We start from the raw sequence: 27,834 nt of genomic DNA on the forward strand, positions 1-27,834 counted from the left end.
GAGTGGATACTCGCTCGTTCTTAGCTTTATTTTCCTCGCACCGCTGCTAGAGAGAGAGAGAGAGAGAATATATTTCATCCCGAGTTAGCGTCTAAGCTCGTTAAGAATTCATTCGATAAGATTAGCTCGAGATCTAACTCTCCTATCGATTGATCGAAGGAGAACGTTGAGAGAAATGGAAAGAAAGAAAGAAAGAAAGAAAGAAAAAAAAGAACGGAAGAAAAATAAAAGACAAAAAAAAAATAAAAGGACGAGGTTTTCCTCTTTTTTCTCTTCGCGAACTCATAGCTTTTTCAACAGATAATTTGGACTTTAAATAAGTCTCTCTCTCTCTCTCTTTCTCTTTCGTTCTCTCTCTTTTGGTTTCTTTTTCTCGAAGTTGGATAGTAGGACGGTCGAGCAGTTCTCTCGGAAGGAAGAGTACTCGCGGTGTCGGTCTCGGTGGTGGAACGCGAGCTAGCTACCACCACTACCACCCACATCCCCACCCCCACGCCACCCCCAAGTGGGTGAATGTATCGAATCGAGGGTCTTCGCAGATTTTCGGGGAGCTTCGTTCGCCCACGGGCTCTCCCGGGCAGCAGCCGGCACGGCTCAGTGTACTGCGTGGCTGCCTGGACCGCAGGCGCCTCCGGCCGAGAGCAAACAGTTTGCGCTCGGCTTTCAGCGCTCTGATCTCGGCGCTCTCTGGTCTCTCGTAGAGACTTGCTCGCTTGCTTCTTCTTCTTCTTCCTCCTCCTCGCTCCTCTCTTTCCTTTTCTATCCCTCTTTCTCTCTATTCCTATCTTTATCTATCTATCTATCTATCATCTATCTATCTACTGCGTGTTGCTTCGTGAAACGTGTTTATTTTCTTATCAAAACTTTCCTCTTTCATCCAAATTACATTTTTCTTTTCTTTTATTTTCTTTTCTTTTCTTTTTCTCCTTTCCATCCGGATACAAAAAAATAATACACACACTTTTTTTCTTTCCTTATATTATTATAATATTATTATACTTTGTAAAGAAAAAAAAGGAAACGTTCCAAATGGAAGATATAACTTTGCCGAACGATCCTTGGAATAATCCTGGGATAAGTAATATGATATTGGCCTAATCGTCGCGATGACGTCCATCGAAGAAGACCATCCAATTTGTAAAACATCAATAAAAGCAATAATAACGACAACGATATCGACGACTACGCAGACTACGACGACGACGACGACGAGACCAAAAGCACGAGCAACACCGACAGCAACAGGAGGACTAATATCTGGGAAAACGATCGAGATAGAAGGAGACAGGTTACAGTTATATTATTCGTAGCATCGAGATGCGAGCTTTTTGACCGAGCTCGCTTCGGCTTTTCTACGGAATCACGAGCGATGATATAATCGACGAATTTCTACGAAGCGTCGTCCATTTAACAACGATTACGATTACGAGGCGATAGGAAAAAGAACAAAAAAAAGAATAAAAAAAGACAACATTTTTTTTCTTCTCGTCCTGTTTATCTCTTTCTCTCTCTCTCTCTCTCTTTTTCTCTCGCTGGCAACCGCTCGTGTGTTCCTTCCGTTAAGAACAATCCTCTTATAAAAGTACTTCAACGTAATCTCGCGTACACGCAAGACGCGATGAACGTTGCTTTATTTAAAAATAATCAAAAATATTCTAAGCTTATACAATGACGTATCACGGATCGTATAAAAAAAAAGTGATTTCGAGTGGTACGATAGGCGCAGTGTTTGTGATAAAAAAGAAGGAACTCTGAGACATTGGTAAGGGGGAAGGTGGGGGGGGGAGTAGTGGTGGTAAGGGAGAGAAGAGAGGAGGAAAAATAATAAAAAAAAAAGAGGAGAACGAGAGTATAAGCTGCAACCGTTGCAACGAGAGAGCAGAACTTGGGAAGGCTGGTTGAAGAGGGGGAAGAAAAAAAGGGGTGACAAGGGGTGGAGATAGAAAGAGAGAAATTGTCGAGAGAGTAATGATCGTGACGACGTTCTTGCAGACAAATGAACACCTCCGCACAGCGTTTGGAATATCCCAAGTAAGTAACAAAGTCTCTCTCGTTATGCGAAACCTACTTTCTCTCATTATCGATAAAGAAAATACCAAGGAGAAGATATCTTACTATATCATTTTATTCAAATCATTTCCTCCCTTTCTCTTCCCTCTCTCTCTCTCTCTCTTGATCTCTTAGACATATTTTTTCAACGATTGTCTCATTCCGTGCGGAATAAATGCACCTTAGGCATCGTCCTTCGCACAACGTTAAATCAGCAAGAGGGTAACGATGAAACTAGTAACAGTAGTGAATCTTTTGTAATTCCCTTTGACGCGGGACCATAAAAGAAAGAGTTTCATAGTTTCAACTCTTCTGTAAGTGGGCTAACCTTATGAGATTTCATCTTGCAGCTACCACGGAAGTTATAAAGGTTGACTGCTCCTCTCTCTCTCTCTCTCTCTCTCTTTCTCTCACTTACTCACTTTTATTATTTCCTCTTCTGTTCGAGCACATTCCCACCAAGGAATTCTTGGTAGTCGAGAAACGGGGAAGAATTCAGCATCGTTCGCTTTGCTGAAAGACGATGGATAGACTCTCTCTCTCTCTCTAACTCTGTAAGTGTGCGAGAATGTAAGTGTGTGTATGCGTTCTCGCGTCGAACTTAGTTGAATGAAATTTTGTCCATTCGAATCGGACATTGTTTTCGATTAACTTTTGACTCGAGAAATCGTTTTATAACTAGTTTCAAATTTATCGATGTAATGGATATTACGATGTAACGTTCCATCCTTTGGTAAAGCTCTTTGGCTACCAACACGTTGCTCGACTAGCCAGAGAGCATTTGGCGCGAAATCCGACGTGCGGTTGGCATCGGACCCACCACCACCACCAATGGCGTGCAACCTCGAACCTACCAGATCGTGCTTAACGAGCTTTTCTCGACGAAACTCGTTCGGCAAAAGTCCTTGCTTTCTTTCCTAACTAGGCCGTGTTTAAAATGACCTTTCACTCTTTTTCTCGCTCATTCGCTCGCTCGCTCGCTCTCACTTTTTTGTTCATTTTTATCGCGCGAGGTTACACTTCGAAAAGAAAGAAAAAAAAAAAGGGGTATTAAACTGTACGGAAAGATCAAAGCCCGTCGTTAATTCGTCAAACAAAGTTGCCAGTTTCGGAGAAACACTTTGAGAAAAAATATAATCGATAAACGCCGATAATGTTTCAATGTTCTAACAACACGTTCGATTGCTTCCTCGCATAAAGTTCTATTACTTTTTTATATTATCTCTTTTTTTTTTTCTTTTTTCAAACTGATCGTACAATTTCTATTCAGAAAGAGAGAGAGAGAATCAACGAGGGTCCAAAAAGGAAGATCAAATTTGTAGTCTCAATGTTATCTTGGCAAGCCTTCATAACGTTTCGACGTATTAGCATTTTTATGGGGTTTATGGTTGCCGGTTGGCTGATTCTATTTATACGTTAGTACATATGTATAACTTATATACACACTAAAATATATATATATATATATATATAATATCTAGGCGACGAGTTAGAGATGAAGGAAACACCGAAAACGAAATTCCGAGGATAAGAGAGAGAAGAGTAAGGGATGAGAGATAGGGAGAGAGGTGCGAGAGTGTGTTGGTGAGAGAAAGATGACACGATGCATAGGTGTCAGTGGAAAGCAGAAAGGAACCTGGTAGGGGAAACCGTGGGTGTAGGCGGAATAGTACGAGAGGATGAGGACGAGTTTGAGGATGAGGATGAGGAGAATGAGAATGAGAAAGAGAATGAGATAGAAGAGAAGGGAAGAAGAGTGGGTGGAAGAGGTCACAAATGGTAGCAGGGAATCAGGTGGGAAACAATGGATAAGGGAGAAAGGAAAGTAGGTGTAGGAGGAAGAGGAGGAGGGGGTGGCGAATGTAACCGCTCTTATTTCTTCTCGCTGCCACCGCGGCCCGACCCGGAAACAAAAGACGATCCGACATCAAACATTCAAATTAGAAAACTCCCCGTCCGTGGTCCGACCGTGGTCCGGATTACCCCCGGCACACTTCTCTATCCCTTTCCACCCTTTTCCACGATCTTTCTCTCGCGTATGCTAAGCCACGATATATTCCCCCTCCCCCCTATATTCCCAAGGCCGCGTGAGCGGCCCTCCAAGCCCTCCTTCCCCCTCCCCATGTTCTTCCTTTTCCCTTTAAAGTACATACCAACTCGTATTCGATCGTGATTTTACGAACCGATCAAACGACTTTTATCTTATACGTATTTGTACGAGAGATTTACGTTCGCCACAATACCGAGTCATCCTTCGAAGAAGGATGCTTTCGAAGAAGGAACTCTTTTGAAGGAATAGATGAAGAAGAAAGCTTCTTCATATAGATACCGAAGTAAAATGAATCGATGCTAGGAAAGAGAAAGAGATGGAAAAGGGATTTATATCTTTTCCTCTCTCTTTTTCCTTGTCGTTTATTTTCCAAAAGTACCTTCCACTTTTATAAGGAACAGCTTCCACGAATTCTGACTTTCTTTCTTGGAATTCAGTGGATTCCTCGAATATCACAGGTATACTTGACTTTTTGCTCTAAGAACGTGTGTAAATATCTTTATCTGGATGTATTACTCCCGACATATACGTCTTTATAAACTTATTTAGAATGACGTATTAAAATTGTAGATCCGACTGGAATACAACAAATAACAACTAAATATTTATACATCAAAAGTTACTGGACAATTTAAAAAAGAAAAATCCGAGGAATAACTCTTTTACTTTTTCAAATGATTTTTTATTAGTTTTGTAGATTATGTTGTTCAAATGGCCGGATTTTCGGGTCACCCTGTATATAAGCATTGCATACAGATATATTATGTGTATATAAAATCGAATGCTTACACGTATTAAAGACTAAATATGCATCGTTCTTCGTTGTTTAAATTTGATTGAATTTTTGCTCGTCGTTCCGTGAACGTTGAGAATTATTTTACCGACAATTTCTATTCATATATTTGATCAAAATTCAATATAAATACGTTGATTTATATACCTAATATACGTTGATTTATATATATATATATATATACGTTTTTTCAATTATAAATAAAACTTGATTTTTTTCGATCGTTTAAAATCCAAAATGTATTTTAAACGATCGCGAATAGTCGAATTTGAAGAATTTCATTTTTCAGCTATTTCTATGTGCCTTCATTTTACCCTGACCCTTCTCTCGATTAAATCGACATATAATTTTGTTTCTTTTTGCTCTGCATTACTTTTACTGTAATAAAAAAAAAAAAACAAAGAAAATCAGATAAAAATACTCATTTCGCTTTTTCCATTTTTTTGTTGACTGCACCTTTCGAAAAGCTTTGAATTTAAAATGATTTTGAATAGATTAGGGTATCGGTAAACGCGAGTAACGAAATCTGTTGCGAAATAATGAAAATACTTTTCGAAACAGCTGATAATATGCAACATAAATCGAATTATAGCTGAACGTATACGTACACACGCGTTAAACGTACACGCGTAAACGTAAACTATTCGCTAATTTTCATCTATTCGAGAGAAATCAATGAACGTGAACGAAATGAAGGATCGTTTACTGATACGATTTATGATATACGCTTTGACGATACTAGCCCGCAGTTATATCTGATTATGATGTGATATACGATAGATAAAGCCGCGAATGTAAACGTAGCTTAACTAATATTGGCTCGGTCGTGTGTAACGCCCGAACGAAGATCCTCGACCAACATTTAAAGTCGAAAGCTATTCAAACATCGATTCCCTGAGTGGATTCGTTCGTTCATTCGTTCCTTCGTTCGTTTGTTCGATGCCACGAAGAAGTAAGAAGACGTCGGAATTTTTAGTTTTTTCCATCAGGTTACTAAAAACGCAATCAATTATATCGCGTTTATAAAGAAAGCTCGTGAAAATAATTTCTTTCTTTAATTTTTTTCATTCTTTCTTTCATTCTCTCTCTCTCTCCAACCTACTTCTTTAGTCATTTAAATTCATAAAAAAGCGAAATTTCGTCAAGCAATCAAAAGTGTTTGCATGCTAATCCTTAAACGTAATAATTTAATCCGCTTGATCAAAGCAGTCTGTTTTAGAATGTAGAGGCTAGAGAAGAGAGAGAAAGAGAGAGAGAGAGAGAGGGAACTAAGAGAGAGGAGGTGGGAGTTTTAACAGAGGAATGGAATGTAAATGTTGTATACACGCGATGAAAACGACTTCTCTACTTCGCGCGTAGCAATGCCCGTTAATTAGTTCAGTCGTAACGTGGCTTTTGCGGTCCACTGAAATTAAAGAAAAAAAACTACCCAGAAAGAGAGAGAGAGAGAGGCGAAGGAAACAAAAATTGGTATTACCACGGATACACACGTATACGCATTTGCAGTTCCTTCGAGAGTCTGTGAAACGAAAGCAAGGATGAAACTCGTGTTACTCGTGAGATGGAAAAATTGCGAGTTTCGAGAGCTGCTGAGTAGGATGAGCTCCTAAGAGAAGATCATGTGGGTTTCGATGAAAGAAGATGCTAAAAACGAAAAGAAAAGAAAGAAAGAGGAAGAGACATAGGGAAGAATCTTTTTTTCTCTCTTTCGAACTAAAAGGACTCTCTCATCCGATCTCGTACGTACTCGGTGGTTATCATTTGCAGAGTAGTGCTATTAGCATAATGTAATTCCTTTTTCCCAGGACACCTGTCGATGCCATTATTCGATCCTCGCGGCGAAAGAATATTGATATTTCCGTAATCGAGTAGGTACGGGCCCGCGCGTTCGACCGTATTGTTTCAAAGAAAATATTAAAACCAATATATTTTCCCACGAGGTAACGCGGTAATAAAAAGCTAGAAGTGTAACACTCCTGTGTGTGTGTGCGTACGTTTTTTTTCCCCTCCTCTTTTTTCCTCTCTATGTTCTTTTATCCACTCTTCAACCACCCCCCCCCATCAATTCCAAGTTTTTCTACGCATAGATATAAAGTGAAATTTTCGCACTTAAAACTTGTAAATCCTATTGATATTTTCCTCGAGATTCCATAAGATTATTTCTTCTTCTTTTTCTTCTTCTTATTATTTTTTTTCATTCGATTGTAAGCCGTAACATTTGATTAGACTACATCGAAGTTTTATCGAAATCATTAGGTGCAAATTGCCCGAAGGTCCATTTGCAAATTTCCAATGATCCGACAGCTTCAAATAGTTATCTCCTTTTCTCCTAAGTTCTTTTCTTAATATCCGTTAAAGAAAAAAAAAATAAGAAAAAAGAAACAGAAAAATAAGAAAGAAATAATGGAAGAAATAAAGATAGTATATTTCTGGAGAATGAAACGTCTCAAAAGAAATACTTTTAGGAAAAGATCCTATCTCTCAGTTTCTCTCCAACCAAACTTCATCTCATCCCCCAGTTCGTTACTCTTTCATTCGAATTATCGGTTTGGCAAAGATTCCTTTTTCTTTCTCGATTCTTCTATTCGAATTATCGGCTTCGATTCGTTTTCTCTCTCCTTGCTGCCGAACGCAGTGGATTGCTTTTCCCTGCGTACCGTACATTTAATTCCATTTCCCACGATTCTCTCTAGGCATCTCTCTCTTTCTCTCTCTCTTTTTCTGTTGTTGTTCGATTCCCCTTCTCGGCAACACTTTATCTCGGAAAAAAGGAAGAAAGTATCTTAAAGCTTCACTCGATAAAGGAAGGAAAGAAGGAAGGAAGGAAGGAAGAAATGAAAGAAAGTAGGAAAGTAGAGGAGAGGGTAGAAAAAAATAAGATCGAAAAAAGGTTAAATTATTTCGATGGCGTCTACTACTGACTTTCTCCAATGGAATAGGAAAACTATTAAAAAAAAAAAGAAAAAAAAGAAAAGAAAAGGAAAAAAAGAAGAAGAACCAAACTAAATAACTAAAAAGAAAAAAGACGTAAACGGGTTTCCTATACATTTGGAATCGCTTCGTTCTCTCACAGTTTACTATAGCTCTACGAAACCGAAAGATTTTGATTATTTTTCCGATATACGAAAGTTTGCTTTCTCTCTCTCTCTCTCTCACATATACACACACACACAGACACAGACACACACCTGAGTTAGTTGATTGTGAAGCAAGCCGTTCAACGTTGGCAACCCATCCACAGCCGTTCTACACACCGAGCATCGACCAAAGTGGCCGAGCTGGTGGTGCCGTTAATCCAATTTCTCGGATTAATTAAACACCGAGTCAGGGTCTCGTTAAACTACTTCGTTCTCGAATATCGACGGTGTCGTTTTTGGCGTCGAGCTAACGCCACCAGCAAGCAGCTCGTTCATTGCACGCGCCTAAAATCGACCAACTCGAAGTAGTATCCTACGTTTTACTTACAACTATGTACTTACATAATATATGTAACACCCTATATATATATATACCTATTCTTTTTCCCTCACCCTCATTTTTTTTCCTCACCCTCATTTTTTTTCCTAACGAAATTTCCTTCCTCGAGGGTGTTTGACAAAAAGGTCTCTAGATTTCCTCCGAGATTCCACTACTTTCATTACATTATATTTGTTCATCAATATTATACGTTACATTTCAAATAATATTTCTCAAATACACTCTCTCTCTCTCTCGTGAACTTATTCTCAAATGTTATAATTTCATCAAACAGTAACTAATTCCTAAGTTATTCCATTTACATATTTGAAGAGACGTAATAACGTAGCTTAATATGTAAACGCAAGCAGCAATGAATGAACAAAGTTTTAGTATCTCTGATTTAAATGACAAGAAGTTAAACTAGATCGTTCGATGATATCAAATATTTCTCTTTTATTCCTTCTCTCTCTCTCTTACACACTTACTAACAAAGATTCAATTTGTTAGTCGTTGATTCAACGTGCCCCTAAAATGCTATAGGAGTTTTCCTCGAACGACTGTAATTTCTAGAATTAAGATAGAAGTGTAGGTTAGAATTACCGAACGAAGAGGAGAGAACTTTGCTTACAGTGCTACGTTCAATATATAGAGAGAGAAAGAGAGAAAGAGAGAAAGAGAGAGAGAGAGAGTCTTTTGGCGTGCAACTTTACTCGTATATTATGGGGCCGCTATGGTGTAATTGATTTTGCGCGATCGCATTAGACCAAAGGTGCATTTGGAGTCGGGAAGCGCGATATTATCACCGCCGACGTTCTAACTCCATTGTCGTTCGCGGAAATTGACGAAGTGGCGTCGTTATTAGCATGAATATTAATGCGGAATGCCAAGCAAACTAGGTACCATCATGTTTGCAACTATACCTAATACATACGTACACACCACAAATACGTAAATGGTATTCCCCTAGTATAAAAGTGTATACTACTATGATTTTTATTATTCGATGACAGAAAGAGAAAATTTCGTAATATCATTTAAACAGAACTTTTACCATCTACAACGACGACTAAAAGGGGGAATGGGGACAGGGGAAAGAAACGAGAAAGCTTTTCGAATATGTCGCGTAAGAGGGTGGCTAAGGGGTTGAAAGGGAAGAGGGTTAAGGGGTACGAGATGGAACGAGTAGACTCGTAAAACCGGACTTGTCTAAGAAACTAAGGTTCTTTTTCCTTCGATATGTCGAGACTACTACGATTGTGAATTTATGTTTTTCGATGCGCTTGTAAAGATCTACAGAAAAGTTTTGCGAGATGGTATTAAGTATCGACGAGAGTTATCGAAGAACGTAGAGAAAGAAAGAACGAACGAACGAACGAACGTTGCTTTCAAAAGAAGAAGGAGAAAAAAAAGCTTCGTTCCGTTTAGGGGAGGAAACGAAAAGAAAAAAAGAGAAAAAAAGAAAAGAAGAAAAAGAAAGAAAGAAAAAAAAAAAGAAAAGAGGAAAAAAGGGAAAGAGAAAAAAAATAGGGAAAATAAAAACTTTAATTACGTAGCTGGATTCGCCATATTGCTTCTTTCGCGAGAGAACATCGTCCGTGCTTTTGAAGCTACGAGGAAATATTCAAGCCCAACGTCGAGGGAGATATTAAAATCTATTCGCGATAGCGTTGTTTGTCGGTAAATAAGAGGAAAAACGGGATTTAATCCGAGCAATTTCACGAATCCCGCGTTCGCGTTCGCGTTCGCGTTCGCGACCGTGACCAACTTTGCTCGTCGCTGCTATTCGCGTGAAAAGACGAACAAACAAAAGAAAAAGAAACAATCGAATGTTTTCTATGGATTTTCAAAAGAAAGAATGAAAGACGGGGTGTAGTAGTATGTAAAGTGTGTATATATACGATTGGTCGCGCATTTTTCCGTCAAACTCCATAAACCATGTGATACCCGTGTCCCCATACATATTTGATAAGACCACGTGTTTCGCGTTCATCCATCCTATATTTTCTTCTTTCCAAGGAGGAATAACTTTTCCCTACTTCTCACTGTGAACTATCTTTAGCTTTTACTTCAAACTTTTGCCCTCGTGCCACCTAAGCTTCTTCTTCTTCTTCTTCTTCTTCTTCTTCTTCTTCTTCTCCGTTACACATACTTTTTACTTCTTCCATAAATTTTCTTTCTATTCATTTTTTTTCTTTCCCCGAGACAAGCTTGTTTTCGAGATACACCTTTTCTCGATAAAACGAGGACAAAAATTATAAAACTATGCGAAAGAAAATAAAGAAAGATATTATTATCCAAGAAAAATAATAGATGACAAACAATTTTTGTTTAATCTATACGGACTAGTAAATAAAAAACAAGTTACATAGATACACACACACACACACACATATATTGTTGAAATCTCGTAGCAAAGATATCTTGTTCTCCTTTTATAGTAAAAATATATACAAACATAGATACATACAGTAGATACATCGGTAGTGCATTACAGGGTCAGTCCTCTCGTAATCCTTTGGTAAGTTCGTAAACGTTAACAGGTTTTATATAACTTTTGGTAGTGGTTAGAGAAGACAGCGAGAGAGAGAGAGAGAGAGAAAGATAGGTAGAAAGTAAGTTGGTCTAGAGAGAAGGAACATTGGGAAACCTTTAGAGTTATCCCCAAAAACCCATTCTGTCGTCCCTTGTGTAACGCGAACTCTCCTTGCGCTCGCAGAGATTACCAACACGAAGAACTTGGAGAGAACGTCTCGAAGTCTCGTCTCGAATAAATAACGACCAAAATCCAAGCGGCTCTTGACCCGAAACACATACCCCCTACTCTTAAACGACGCATGTACACGTGCACCTAAACCACCTTTCTTCCCCCTTTTAACCACCACCCACGTTTTATATGTATGTATATAGTAGCCTAAAAGGATAGAGAGAAATAGGGGTTGGTTGGAGCCGTTACGGTCGAACGAACGAGAAGATACAAGGACAGACGAGGAGGAAGTGGAGGAGGAGGAGGAGGATGAGGAGGGGGAGGAATAATGCGGAGAAACGCTTGCCACTGACTCGGGATTGCGTTTGACGACTCGCTTTGACGCCATTCTCCTCCTCCACCCCCGTTCATTCTCCTCTTCTTCCTACACCTTCACCTCTTCCGTCATCGCCACCACCATCACCACCACCACCACCACCACTATGACAACACACGTTTCGAGATTTACTCTGGGAACCCCGCTTTGTCTTTCATTTATCGTATACCCAACGATGACAACTACTGCTACTGCTGCTGCTGCTGCTGCTGCTACTACTACTACTACTACTACACACAACAACAACACAACAACGATCGACTATTACGACTGTTACTATTGGTGGTGTCGCATCGCATTTCCCGCACGAATAATTTTAAAAGCATTCCCAACTAAGATCGTAATTGTCATGCCCCATTTAAAATCCTCTCGGTAGACCGGAAATGTTAACGTGTTTCGGATAATACGTGATTACTCATCGAGTCTCGTTTATTTGCTACGTACAAAAAAAGAGAGAGAGAGAGAGAGAGAGGGTATAATAGGAAAGGTGAAATAAAAAGCAATGCATAATCCTCGTGGAAATTTCTCTCAATCGACCAATGTCCACTTGCATAATCTGCGTCCGCAAATAATAATCGTGAAATGTACTCGCTCACTCTCTCACTCACTCTCTCTCTCTTTCTCTCTTTTTTTATTGTTATCAATAATTTTCTTATATTTTTATTCTAACCGATAATTTAATCTTATTGGAATTCAATTCCCCCCCCCTCGAAATTCTATACCACGAAATTCATTCAGACATGGATAGGGTTTAAACGTAACACTTGACAAATTCTGCACATTCCCCCTTTCCATAGTTCCTTACGTAACTTTCCTGACATATTCTCTCTCTCAACGGTGTTCCCTTAATGTTAATATTAATTTTCGAAGGATTTAGCGAGGAAGTCGCACGCCTGAGGCTCCTTCAAACCATAACGTGACTTCCGCTATTGGTACGTACGTTCCGCAACACTCCTGTTTACCATGCGAATAATTAATTATCGAACATATATATTCAAACCTTTAGCTTTGAGCAACGATCCTTTAACCATTCCCTCTCTGCTATTTCTATCTCTTTCTCTCTCTCTCTTTTACTCTCTTTCTCTCTCTCGTTTTCTGTTCGTTCGTCCGTTCGTTCGTTCGTTCGTTGGGAAAAAGAAAAATTTGCATTCGTGTATTCCATTTGATTAACATCATTTATTCTAATACTTTAAAATGTAAAACAAATAAATATTTAAAACGCTTGTGTAATCAATTGCATATTTTTTGTCATTCCATTTGTCGTAATTTCATTAATATCATTTAAATTAAATTAAAATGTTTACTTTGATCGATATCTGCCCGCGGATATTAACAGTCATGGTGATACAAAATCGACCATAAAATAACACGAAATCATTTGTAGATAATTGAATGGAAAATATTAATAAAACTAACTAACAATTTCGCTTTTTCATTCAAATAAGAAAGTAATTTACTTTTATACACGAGATCTAATATTTACAATTCAATATTGCTAAATTTGTTCGATCAATTAGTTTACTTGATTAAATTTTCTTACTATTTTTCTTTTCTTCTTTCTTAGAAAAAAAAAAAAAAAAAAACAAAGAGAAAGAAAAGGTATGAATTTTACGAACGAATAAACGAAGAAGAACCTTTGCCCGTGTACAAAATATAGAACGTGAATGAAAAGGTGTTGCCGGCAGCCATGCAAATAGTATCGACAACCCGTGACACGTCGGTATTGGCAATACTAGTGTAAAAAGATTTCAAGGTACGGGAGAAAAAAGAAAAAAGAAAAAAAAGAAAAAAAAGAGAGAGAGAGAGAGAGAGAAACCAAAATGTATTCTTGTCTCGTTCTACGCTAATATAGGAAACATACTAGGTGTTACAAAATATGTGACCATAATTTTAAAGTTGGTTTCATTAAATATTTGAACACTTTTCTCATTCTTATTTTAACGCATTGAAATCATCCCTGAATTTATGTTCACATAATTCAAAACACTCCGTATAGTATATTTTATATATGGTATATGTATATGTATGTATATATGTGTGTGTGTGTGGGTGTGTGGGTGTGCGCAGGTATATTTTAAAACTAACAAATATCATTCTTATCATCGAATCTTCCCTTTGTACTTTCGACTTTTTTACGCGTTAACTTTTAAGAAAGCTGAAAATTTTTTCTTCATCTTCATTATCTTCCTCTTCAACCTCATTATATTCTTTTCCTTTGATTTTTTTTCTTTCTTCTTCTCCCTCTTCTTCTCCTCTTAGTAAATCAACACTAATTAAACGATTCATTAAACTTTTTTCGTTCTTCGATGAGAAAGTTTCAAATTGCTATGATCGTCAAGATTCCCGTTAAATGTTGTTTCTCGCGAAAATAGATCAATTTTCTTTCAGAGAGTAGAGTAACGTAAAGAAGAAGATTAAACGACGAGAAGGAAAGAAAATTCGATCTATTTTGTATTGTGAACGTGAAAAAATACAACGAGAAATATAATAAAATATAATAAAATAAATATATAGAAGAAGAAAAAAATATGCGTGGATTATTTAGTATTAAACAAGTAAAAATTAAAGAAATACGAAAATAATGTAAAAGAAACGTCGTTACTTTAAAATCGGTACTGTAAAACAATAGGAATATTTTGTTTGTTTTTTTGTATCTAACAATTAATCATCCTTTCCTAAATTTGTTTAAACAAAACACATTTAATAATATACTTTGAATATTAAGAAAATTTCGATATGATATTTTACTAGATAAAAAATAAAATAATACGAGGTCATTACTGGACAGGAATGTTAAAACAATCCAAAATATCAATAGAGTACAGTACTGTGTTCGACATACCTTAATCGATTGTTAATTAATCGAAAAAAGTGAATATTCCAATCGAGAAGCACGGAGTACGAATTCGACGCACCGTCCTCTTCGAAATCCACCGTTGAAATGCGTCATTGTCCTCTGTGAAAGTTCTTTTATTGAATATTGTTTCTATGACTTTGCCGAAGGTTGTTTATGTATAACGCAGCGAATATTCGTAATAGATAGAAGTTATACGTTACGGAAAGTAAGGAAAACAACATTCAATAAAAGAACATTCACAGAGGACAACGTGCCAGTCTGAAGGGGGAATCCGAGGAGGACGGTACGTAAATCATATACTCCGAGCTCCTAGACAACAATAGACGTTTCTATCGATTAATTAACAATTATTTTAATATTTTAATACACTTTAATTATATTTAAGATTTTTTTAACGCATATACATTCATTTAAACGTTACATACATATTAACGTACTTTGAATATTAATTAATTTTGATTTTATGTTTTATTAGATGAAAATTTTACCCCTTCCCTCCGAAGTCATCACTGCGCAGACGCGTTAAGATAATTACATAAAAATGATAAAAATACTAAAATCGGAACGTTTCAATCTTAAATTCTATTGATTAGGAGCATTATTCTTTTTATACACATGCGTAACGTTCGATAGGTCCTGTAAACAACTTTTAACAAAAAAACTTTAACAGAGGACAATGAGCCATTTCAACGGTGGTTTTCGAAGGAGAGGGGTACATAGATCATACATTCCGAACTTTTAGACAACAATAGACGTTTCTATCGATTAATTAACAATTATTTTAATATTCTAATACACTCTAATTATATTTAAGATTTTTTTAACGCTTATACTTTTATTTAAACGTTACATACATATTAACGTACTTTGAATATTAATTAATTTCGATTTTATGTTTTATTAGATGAAAATTTTACCCCTTTCCTCCGAAGTCATCACTGCGCAGACGCGTTAAGATAATTACATAAAATGATAAAAATACTAAAATCGGAACGTTTCAATCTTAAATTCTATTGATTAGGAGCATTATTCTTTCTATACACATGCGTAACGTTCGATAGGTCCTTTAAACAACTTTTAACAAAAAAACTTTAACAGAGGACAATGATCCATTTCAACGGTGGTTTTCGAAGGAGAGGGGTATATAGATCATACATTCCGAACGTTTAGACAACAATAAACATTTCTATCGATTAATTAACAATTATTTTAATATTCTAATACACTCTAATTATATTTAAGATGTTTTTTAACGCATATACTTTTATTTAAACGTTACATACATATTAACGTACTTTGAATATTAATTAATTTCGATTTTATGTTTTATTGGATGAAAATTTTACCCCTTCCCTCCGAAGTCATCACTGCGCAGACGCGTTAAGATAATTACATAAAAATGATAAAAATACTAAAATCGGAACGTTTTAATCTTTAATTCTATTGATTAGGAGCATTATTCTTTTTATACACATGCGTAACGTTCGATAGGTCCTGTAAACAACTTTTAACAAAAAAACTTTAACAGAGGACAATGATCCATTTCAACGGTGGTTTTCGAAGGAGAGGGGTATATAGATCATACATTCCGAACTTTTAGACAACAATAAACATTTCTATCGATTAATTAACAATTATTTTAATATTCTAATACACTCTAATTATATTTAAGATTTTTTTAACGCATATACTTTTATTTAAACGTTACATACATATTAACGTACTTTGAATATTCATTAATTTTTATTTTTTTTTTTATGTTTTACGATTTTATGTTTTATTAGATGAAAATTTTACCCCTTCCCTCCGAAGTCATCACTGCGCAGACGCGTTAAGATAATTTCATAAAAATGATAAAAATACTAAAATCAGAACGTTTTAATCTTAAATTCTATTTATTAGGAATATTAGTCACGTTATATGCATGCGCAACTATCGAGTAGCCATATAAACGATAATAAATACTCCGTGCTTTTCAATTACATTATGCATTTCCTTCGATTAATTAATTATCAATTACAATTAATCGAACACAGTACTGTACATTACTAATATTTTCGATTATATGTGAACACACAACACTTCCATAATTTCGTTCAATTGTCAATCGACTGTAGGTTCATTATTTCATTCATTTTCTCTCTCTCTCTCTCTCTCTCTGTTTCTTTCTCTTACTTTTCTCATGTCGTTTGATAAAATTTTATCGTTACCGTCGCCTAAAAAACTTTCATTTCAACAAATGCAAGAATAAGGTATGGGAGTTGGAGAGAAAAAATTTCCACGATACCAATGGATTTTCATTCTCAATGAAAATGAAATTCAGCGTTGCGTGCATTACCGTCCGCTTCGCGTCTTCCAGGCACAAGTTTTACAATCCTCTAAAGTTTGTGGCTTCTTCTCTCACGTCGTATTTCGTCCGAGTTTTCAGTCTCGTCGTGTCTCTGCTACTACTATTCCTCACCACTACCACCGGCTCTTACTAATACTACTTTAATCATACTATTCTTATTATTATTATTACTACTACTACTACTACTAGCATGCTAGTACTCATGCAGCATCGAAAATTGGTCCAAAAAGTTGCAGACCGTGTTACAAAGTTATAACGATAATGTTCTATAGCGTAGCACTTAAATCGCTACAATTACGTCACATCTAAATCCTTATAACAGTAAAATCCCTCCTCCTCCTCCTCCTCCTCCTCCTACTCGAAAAACTTGAGTAAAAAGAAAGAAATAATATTTTTCACAGTTGATTTTTCACATTGCTCATTCATTACGCTCGAAAAGAGAACAATATTCCGAACGTCTGCTTTTATGGTTTCGCCGCAAGAAGGGTTACGTTAAAAGGTGACTGGAAAGAAACGAAAGAAAAGGAATAAAAGAAGGAAGGAAGGAACGAACGAACGAACGAAAGCAAGCAACCTCCCAACCAGCAAGCCAACAACCAAAGGAAGAAGAAACTTTTGGCACGGCAACAAAAATATCGCTTTCGCGTTGACGCGCTTGACGTTTCTCTTCCTCTTTCTCTTTCCTAACACCCTCCCCCCTTATCCTCCTCCTCCTCCTCCTCCTCCTCCTCCCTCAACATTCTCTTTTGGTTGGATTCTTTTTCTCTATACTAGATTTCTTTCTATTTGAAACCCACCGGTTACTTGCCACCGGGCACCGAGAATTCTTTTTTCGGTACGACGATGTCTCGACGGATCTACCATCCTTGTTTCGGAATCTTTGATAGAAGAAATATTCTCCTTCAAGTCACGTATATACCACCATAGAAATATTACATGGAGTGAGAGATAAAAGCGGAGTCTCACCTCGGAGATTCGTTTATGTAAATCATTTGTTCGTTCGATGACACTGGTACGGTTATTAATTGTAAAATATTTCTCTCGAGTTTAACAGTGGATTTTCATTATTTTATTATTAAGAATAATTTGAAATGTCCGTTGTGTTTGAAAATATATTTAAATAATTTTGACATACTCTTAGCGTAAATATAAAACGTAATTTTAATTCGATTAAAGAAACAAAAGATCAATAAATTCATAATAAGTTTAAACGCACGTATGATCATTTTTATGAGCACTTCAATTTGTTTCCTTTTAAGAATGATTAATTACGGTGTACTATATATATCAGGATAACAATAAAAAGATAAGAATAGAAAGGTAGAGAGAAAGAGGGAAAGGGAAAGGGACATAAAGAAACTTGTCTAAGAAGAATTAAATGTATAAGAATAAAAAAGAAGAAGGAAGAGATAATAAGGAAGAAGCGTATCCAATAGAACGTTAATTTTGCTGGTTCGACTGGTTGCTTTAATTTCGTCGCTTTCGAACAAGGAGACATTACTTTTCCATTCACGTTACTCGACTCTTTTATCAGCTTCACTTTTTCCCTTATTCTTATTTTTCTTCTTCTTCTTCTTCTTATTCTTCTTCGTCGTCTTTTCCTTACTTTTCTTACTTTACCATCTTATTGACGGAGAAGTGTTCGACCCTTAGTCAAAAAAAAAGAAAAAAAAAGAATATAAGAAAAAAAGAAAGAAGATAAGGGAAAAGGAAATAAGTTGCTCGAATGCGAAGGGTAAGAAGTAAAAAGTTAGAAGGATACTGGGAAAACGTAGGTACTTTTTGTTCGACTAATTGTGCGAGTAATTGGACGAACAAATTGTCTCGGGGAAAGAACGAGAGAGAGACAGAAAGTGTATATGTCTGTGTGTGTGTGTGTGTGAGAGAGAGAGAGAAGTAGTCGTGAGACTATTCGAAGTAGTTTACTGATAAAAGTAGAAGAGTAAGGATGGATGGATGGATAGATAGAAACACTTGGTAAAAGCAAGCTCCTTTAAATTATCGGCGTTACGAGTTAGATCAAATAAATCGATATTTCTTTTTCTTCTTCTTTTTCGTCTTTGTAAAAACGTGCACAAAGGAAAAACATTTTATGGAGTCCCACGATGGCAAGTTCTTTTCGCGATAATCATCGAAACAGGTGGTGGTGGGGAGGAGGGGGGTTTGTAAGTATAAGTTGTTCGTTAGATTATCTTCTTCTTTGTCCACTCGTTTTTTAAGTCGCACGATTAAGAGGTTGGATAAAATAAAGGAGATACGTCGAAAGGAATCCAAGCTAGTTTTTGATATCAAGATGAAAGTGTAGAAAGAAGTAAGTAAGTAAGTAAGTAAGGAAGGAAGGAAGGAAGGAAAAAAGAAAGAAAGTTAATGCTCGTTGAAAGAGAAAGTAAACGAAACGTAATAAAGAGAGTAAGAGAGAGAGAAAGAGAGTCCATCGCAAAAGAACTTTTCCTGGACGAATCGTCGTCAGTACTTACTTCAGTCACCAAAGTCACCCTCTTTTTCCTATTTCCTTCCTACGAGATGCTACGACGTGGAAAACGAATGCTTCTGATAATTAAACCTTTGCCGTTGGAAAGGTACGTTTCAGAGAGATAGAAGGAAAGATATATGGAGAGAGAAAAAGAGTGATAGGGGGAGGAAAAAGCAGAAAGGGAGAAAAGGTTTCTGCGCGAAATTCTGCGTAATTTTGATAAATAGCAAGGTAGAAAATGAAACTCCCATTTACCTATTTATTTTCCTTCCGAAGCATCGAAACATAAAATATCTCCGTACTCCTTCGAAATATTCGTTACACTCTCCGAACGCGTTTTTTTGCCACGTGGAAAAAAACTCTTCTCTTTTCCGCCTTTCCGTCGTCCTTCTCCTCCTCCTCCTCCTCTTCTTTCTCCTCCATCTTCCTCTCCAAGCAATTCCATCCAATTTTTTTTCATCGAGCAACGAAATTACCCTTTCCTTTTTCTACGCGATATCCCTTTGTCCGGACGAAAAGAGAGGAAATAAAAAAATTGCTCGAGAATATATATATATATATATCTTTCGCGTTTGAAACGTTACAGTTGTAACGAGACTGCTCATTATTTCGTATGGCGTATTTCATTAAAAAACTTTTACGTCGGTTCGGTATAAAAAAAAGGACGTTTTCGGAAAGAGCGTGCGTAGATTGTCGGTCAGACAAAAAGGGAGAAAGAGAGAAATAGTGGTAAAAAGAGATGGATGTATAAACGTATGCATATAAAGAAAGAGAGAGAGAAAGAGAGAAAGAGAATCAGAGAGGAGTGAGAGAGGAAATGCCAAAAACATAGTACAGATATCGCACTCGATATCGAACTCCTAACTTCCGATATACAAACTACACGATTGTAAATAATCGGCTTTGTTTCAGTTGGATCTATCGCGAAAATGTTTTGTTACTTGAGAAGCTAATACTTTACTAATGATTTAGATACACACGCACACACACACACACACATATACATATTCATACGTATACGTCTCTGAGCGTGAATCCACGTGTCGTTATAAATCAGAAACTTATTCGCTTGCTATTATTAATCCGAAAAGGTAATCCGAAACCTACAACATCGAAGAGAAACGATGGAGATAGAAGAAAAGGAAAAAGAAAATAACTTCAAAAAATATAGGGGAAAGGGAGACAGAGATAGAAAAGGTTTGTGTGTGTTTATGTGTGTATACGGGTGTATTGTACGCATGCACTTTGCTTCGTTAAACCGATAAAGCGTCGTCTATAATCCGATACGTCAAACGCATTTATAAACCGCTCACTCGGCGTGACGACCGGTCCGCTCAAAACGACATAACCTGTATATCTATGGGCCAATCATTGACCAGTATTTAGACGTAACCCAAATATAATGCGCCAGATTGAATTTCGCTAATCAAATTTTCATCGCGTTGCGACCACCAATATAAAAGCATTTAACCGTTCATCTGACTTTTATCATCTAGATGGTCTGATACGTATTCGCGTAAACCAAAAGGATGGGCCTAAAGTTAATGGGGACCTAAAATAATTGTACTTGTTTATATTTTAATTTTATTAATATTTATCCCTAATTCGTGAAAAAAATTTTTAATGAAATGCGACGAGAAAAATATAATTGGAGACTGCAAATTTAAAATGTTAGATTTTGAAACATTCATTATGCAAATATTAATATTCTTTATATAATATAAATTATTTTTCTCTCTTTTTTCTAGAAATTCAAAATTTTATTATTCAAAATTATATTTCGCAGGAGTATACCATGTTCTATTACTCGATGAAATATTTCTAATCAACAGGGATCTATTCTCCTCCTCAATCTGATTTCTATTTTAATCATTAACGCGAGTTGGTTGAAAAGTTTTCAGCTTAATACGGAAACATTTTTGTTCCGATCAAGCTCGCTTTTATTACAAATGAAAAAAAAAAAAGAAAAAAAAAGATAACAGTTTTTCGTCGAAGCTCCAAACTTTTCAATCCACCCTCGCACGTATCCAATTGTAAATGAGAATGAAACGAAACGTTATCAACTGTCGAGGAAAGATCAATTCTTTTTCCAAAGTATTTTCTTCGAATTACAAATAATTATTGTACGAGATCGCAAAAAAAAAATATTAACGAACAAAGGGAGAAAAGTATTTCAACGATTTCGCAAATATTTTCATTAAACGTAATATATTTAAATATTTGAATACGCGTGAATCGTGCGTGTCATTATCATTTTAATACATATGATATTACGCGAGAAAAACGAGAAAAAGGGGGACAAAAATAATAAAACACTATATAGATAATGAAGAAGAAAGAGAGACAGAAGAAGAGAAATGAAGATCGTCGAATAATTTATAATAAACACCGCTTCGAATTCATGAAGAAATATTTCAACGAAAAGATCATGCATAATTAATAAGCCGCTTGAATTAGACCACCGTTACTGACGAATGAGAGAAACCATTTGGAATAGTGGAGAAGATTGAGTAAAGTAAGATCGTTTAACTTGTTTTAAATAATTTTGGTATTCATTTTCGTTCGTTATTATTCTTTATATTTTCTATATAATTATTTGGTATTTTCCTTTCCGTTCTGTTTTTGTTTTTCATCATACAGTAGAAAAACACCATAAAATAGCTAAAAAAGAAAAAAACGAAAAATAAATGGTATATTTATACGAAAGAACGTTACACGCATGAATTTAATATCGAATATATTATTTATATATCGATAATAATTATATATATCGAATTTGGATGAAATTGTAAAAAAAAGAACCTTTGACGAAGATAATAGAAACTACGAGGGATAATTATTCGCGAGTCACCTTTTCGGTTCGGGGGTAAAATTCTTTTGGTATTTATTCGAAGGTACCGAGAACGGTGGTTCTTTTACGCGATGGGGGAGGGGAGGGGGATGGGGGTGGGTGTAGGGTTGGAAGAGATCGATGCACTCGGGAGATATATCCCAGAGGCAGATGGTTTCGATGGTCGTTAGTCGGTCGAGAGCTCTACAGTGAAAACTTTCTCTACCGTCGAACATCCAAGTCCTCCAGTGGATTTTTTTTGCCCTTTCCATTTTTTTCTCCTTCCTATCTTTTCATACCCCTACTAGAGTTGGTGCCACAAACGAACGAACGAACGAACGAACGAACGAATGAACGAACGAATGAACGAATATACGAATGAACGAACGAACGAAAGAACGAACGAACTTTGTCTCTATCTTTCTTTCTAATCTTTCGCTCCTTTCCATTCTATTTATCTACTAGCGTTACGTTTTGTCTGATCGATTTTAAAACAACGAATGCTCACGAAATTTTTTTCTACGAGCCTTGTGTGTCCATTCGTGCCAACAGCGCCATACTATTTTAACGGGCCAGCTATTACCAACAATGGCCTCGGTGGAGAACGAAAAATGGAAAGTCGATAAACACGGGGAAATATGAAAGATAGAAGAGAAATAGAAACAGAGAGAGAGAAAGAGAGAGAGAGGGAGGGAGGAAGGGAGGTAAAAAAAAAAGAAGGAGAAAGAGATTTCAAATCATCCTATTGCTCGACGAAATTTCTCGAAATACCAAAACGTTGCAACGCGAGCTTGAACTCTGCTTTATCGCGCGTGCACTCCCCTAATGGTTTAATTTATTATACGAACGTTCCTACCTACCTACCTACCTACCTACCTACCTACCTACCGTAGAACTTGTAGCAACGTTTTACGAGTAGAACTAGGAAAACGGGAATGAGGAAAAGAATAGGGGAAAGATAAAGAGAGAAAGAATGAAAAAGAGGGATAACGCATCCCGAGTAAGCTAAAACTTTCGTCGTACTTTTTACATTCGTTATCGAGTTTCCGCGCGTTGCTTCCGCGACAAAACGCTTCGTTCGATATTTAGCATTAACTTTCTTCCATCGTTTAGTCCGTTGTCGTACGCGCCAGCGATTAATTCAACGAAATGTATCCTCGGAAATGTTGTTTCTCTTTCTTTCTTTCTCTCTCTCTCTCTCATAGCCAGCGGAAAACCGACGTTGCTGCAAATTCTCGTCGGTCGTTCAAAAGCGCCAACGATACAGCGAAAAAAAATAAAGTTACAGTACTTTAGTGTCTCCTTCCGTTGAAATAAAAAGAAAAATTAGGAGAGAAAGAGGAAGGGGAGGAATAAAATAAAAAGGAAAGAAAATGTTCCTTTTGGTCGTCGATGGTGAAACAGAAAGAAAGAGAAAAAGGAAAAGAAAGGGAAGGGTATAACATCGGGAATAAAGGTAGTACTACTCCTGTACTACTATTACTATTACACTGCTATGAGGTGTATTTCGTACGATCGATGAACAGCAAAATATCCGAAAGTCGGTTGCTTTTGAGGCCTCGTTAATTCGTCCGAAAAGCTTCGATACGAAAAGTTTGTCCTCCTTTGACGTCCGTGTCCGCTTTTATTTTCTTTTCGTTTGCCCGCTACTACTACTACTATTACTATTACTACTCTATCCTTTATCCGTCCACGAAAAATGTATTCTCTTTCTAACTCCATTTCTCCATTTCTCCATTTCTCCATTTCTCCATCTCTCTCTCTTTCTCTTTCTCTTTCTTTTTTTTTTTTCTATTCCTCGCCATTTTTCTTTCTCCATCGAGAGATACACAGTGGCATTCATCGAACTACTCGCAGAAACTCTCGATATCGTCTTTCTCTCGGCAAAAGAAGAATAACCGTCCTCGTCCTCGTCCTCGTCCTCGTCCTCGTCGTCTAGAGTGGACCACAGCAGCACTTTGTGAAAACGGTAAAGAAGAAACCTCGCGAAATATATATATATATATATACGTCGGTATAATCAGATATGGGAAGCTGAGATAGATCGGCTTTATCGCGGACACGTTATAGTGCAAGTACGAGTTCGGTGAAAAATGTTACAAAGATTTACGAGCACCGTGACGGTTCTTCGAATCTCGTTCAACTCATAAATAAACGTATAGAAATATATGTATGCGACTCCTATCCGCGAGAGAGAGTGAGAGAGAGAGAGAGTGAGTGAGATTGAGAGGAGAAAAAAGAAACAAATCAAAAGAGGAATGAAAAGAGAAGAGAGAGAGAGAGAGAGAGAATCATAAATCGTGTTTCGTTTGGTTGCTCGGTCATTTGCAAAGCATGAAACATTAACGTCTGATCGGATATAAACGATTGACTTGTACTACTTAAAAATGTCAGACAAATGTGTATATGTATTAGGTTGTCCCATAAGTTCCTTTCTTTTTTTATTTTATTTTTTTTAATTTTTATGCGACTTCAATAGACGAGATATTTGTCGTTTAAAGTTGATTTACCGTGTTAAATCATAGATAACGTGACGTGGGGAAAGAACTTATGAGACAAGCTAATATTTATATGGGCGCGTCCAGCTTTTACTACTTCAAAGTGTCTGACCGTAAATGAGAACTTACTGACTCGTACTACTTAAGTTAACCAAGCGGGACGACGATCGAAGACGACAAAAATGTCGACTAAAAGGGAATAAACTCGCGTTATACCGTCCTGTACAGTACGGTCCTAACTACGAGGACGCATCGTCCTTTAGTGCCGCTTCGTGAATAAGTGGAGCTCGGGATAAAAGCAAAGTTGCTAAGTGTATAATTAACAGGCGTGAGAACGTTAAGCGAGTTCAAACTCGAGAGTATTCAAGAGGAGACGAGAGGAAGAGGTGACGAAAGTGGGGTACATCTTATTACAGAACACCTGGAACAAGTTGGCCCTTAGGCGCGACGTCACAAAAATCTCATCAAGAGAGAAAAAGAGAGAAATACTGAGGGACAAAAAAAAGGAGAAAGAAAAAAGGGGAAAGGAAAATCTCATTTAATGCTTTTTAAATCGTACCCTTGGCGTCTCTCGCGAAGGCAAAATTATTGTCCTATTAAATATAACAACACGAACAACGACCATTGTCCATTCCGTAACCCTTTCTCTTCCAATTTTCTTTCGACCATTTTCCAATTTATCCTCTCTCACTCTCTCTGTCTCTCTTCGTCAAAGCTCCGAACAAAATTCCACGCGTGTCTCTAATCCGGGGTTCTCGTCTAACTCACGCTCCGTAAAATCGAGCAACTACGTTCTCTCGCTACTCTACGAGATAATACTCTATTCTCTATCCTATAACGCTGGCCGATAAGCAGCGACGATAATAACGATAATAACGTTCGCCGAGTTATGCGGGGATGGATAGAAGATGAAAGACACTATTATATCTCGCTTCATCTAACTGCGTGTAGCAACCCTAAGCCTATCGAGTTAATAACACACGCCGCTAGCGAAATAATCCTACTAGCCAAATATCGGGACACTCGAAAGGGAATAGCGATGTGACTCTATATAAAAGCGGACGAGAAAAACGTTAGAAACTTTTTCACTTTACTATTGTTAAAGCATTTTGTGTATCCGGAAGGAGCCTAATGTCGTTCGAGTAAAGTAGAGTAAAGTACAGTAGAGTAGAGTAGAGTAAAGTAGAGTAGAAAAAAGAAGAGAAGAGAAGAGAAGAGAAGAGTACAGCACAGTGCACTGCAGTGCAGTACAGTGCAGTGCAGTGCAAAACAGAAGAGAGGAACAGAGGAGAGCAGCATCGTTCACTGTCGAAGAGAGGGAAAACATGAGTGGATGCGACGCGACGCGACGCGGAGAAAAATTCTATGACAAGCTACATCATATATACCACAAGCCTACTAACACCCCCATCCTTTTCCTTTTCGTCTCTTCGCTCGGTTTCCCGCCCATTCCATCAAGCAACCGACGTTACCAGACGTCTACATTGCCCGACGTCGTCGTCGTCGTCGTCGTCGGCATCGTCGTCGGCATCGTTGGCGTCGGTGTCGGCGTCGTTCACGGAAATGCTACGCTGAAAAAAGCTTTCTCTTTCGCGAAGGAAAAGAGCGTACTAGCAGGAGGGACTTTGAAAACGTGTGTTAGAGAAAGAGAAAGATTAAAAGAGCGAGAGAGAGAGGAAGAGGAAGAGGGGGTACACGAGTAACGCGACTCGTGGTCTAGAGAGGGATGAAAGTGAAAAGAGAAAAGGGTAGTAGGAAAAGCGGTACGGTACAAGCCCCACGTTAGTGGAATTCGCGAACGATTTTACGCGAGAATCGTGGCACCACCAACGACGATCGCGACGACATCTCATACTAGAATGGCTAGCCTATATTTCATCAGGGCGTCTACCTTTTTGCGAATATTTCTTCCCCTTTCTATTATTCACTTTTTCTATCCTCCTTTATCCTCCTCTGTGTCTCTGTCCTATCCACTTTTATATCTCCAAGTAAGTTATTTTTATCATATACGGTTTATCAAAGTTTGCACGTATATACGAGTTTTCGAAACAAAGCATGAAAGTAGTTCTTTGATATTACGATTTACATTTTATTTCAACGCGTTAAACAACGAACGGAAAACATTCCATTCCTTTTGAATATTACAAAAATTGTACACACAAATTATTTCTACAAAATAATTCAACAATAGCAATTCATATATATACGAACGATTCTCGAGATTCATAGATTTATGAAAAAATAATGTGAGGGAAGAAAAAAGGGAAGAGAGAGAAAAAAAAAGAAAAGATAGGAGATAGAAGAAGAAAAAAAAAGAAGCTTGAATAGTCGAAGAAAAAACCATATAAAATCTTTCCAATCATTTTCGCATAAACGCGCGTGGCTTGTATCATGTAAAGGATGTTTCAACATCGGTAAGGTATTTCCATCTCGTTGATGTGCATCTACAGAACACGCTTCATCGCTCGTAATAGCTCGCATTCGCGCCTTGTATTTACCTTTGCACGCGATCGTCCGTTTCTGATACATCCTATAAGCTTCCGACCGGCCCCCTTTCCACTCCCACCCCCTATTTCTCTCTCTCTCTTCCTCTCTCATATTCGGATTTACATTAACGTACAACTAGTGCAAAGCCGCGAGAATTCGCATCCTCTTTTACTAAATGTGGAGTTTGGTTTGGCCTCTCTCATCGGCTTATCGTTCGAACGTTTATATATATATATATATACATATATATACATTTTCATATCTGTAGCAATACAATTCGGTATGCCTTTTAATTATCGTGTTAATATGTTCCTATACGCGTATTAATCAACTTGTTTGAGTCCCTTGACAATGCCAACGGAAATAGATACAATAAATTTATTAAATTTCCCTCTCGTACGCACGTTTTATTTATTTCTAAATTTATCTAACTATATGTATCTCTCTTTCTCTCTCCCTATCTCTTTTTCTCTGTTTAAGAAGACCCTCGCGGGATACTCGCTAAATTTTCAAATTTAAACCAACCGCCATCGGCACTACGTGAAAACTTGGAAAATCCATTTCCCTCTCGTATATTCTCATTGAGGGATTAAATCTTAATCGGCCTTGGGTCGTAGTAATTAGCCGTGGCACAGACAATGCAACACCTCGATTCTGTACACGGTAATTCTTTATATACATATATCCACGTTCGTTTCATAGACATACATTTCTATATACCAACCCGAAATACCCCCTTTTTTTTTAATCCCTACTTACATTAATTTTTTTCGATGACTTACTTTTTCCCTTTTTTCTTTCCATCTATGAACTAACCGGGAACAAATTAATTTTCAATGTTTCGTAAGGAAGATTGGCGAGAGCCATTAAATTCGCTCTACGCTCGGAAGGTTAATTAAGGAGAAAAA

The 27,834-nt window shown here is 37.1% G+C and overlaps 1 protein-coding gene across 2 annotated transcripts in view; it reads left to right on the forward strand.

Annotated features, from left to right (window-relative positions):
- Positions 1-947: 947 nt before the first annotated feature.
- The window catches only part of LOC122526260, a 38,454-nt gene continuing 11,567 nt past the window's right edge, over positions 948-27,834 (forward strand). Inside the window, exon 1 of one of the 2 annotated variants that reach the window (XM_043649556.1) lies at positions 948-2,031. The gene's annotated coding sequence lies outside the window, so the exon portion shown is untranslated. Of the gene's footprint in view, positions 2,032-12,339; positions 12,364-27,834 lie in introns of those variants that run through there. The other variant, XM_043649557.1, reaches the window with a different exon arrangement.

The sequence above is a fragment of the Polistes fuscatus genome, unplaced genomic scaffold, assembly GCF_010416935.1.
Source record: "Polistes fuscatus isolate 324 unplaced genomic scaffold, CU_Pfus_HIC Scaffold11, whole genome shotgun sequence".
In the NCBI taxonomy this organism is placed as follows: Eukaryota; Metazoa; Arthropoda; class Insecta; order Hymenoptera; family Vespidae; genus Polistes; species Polistes fuscatus.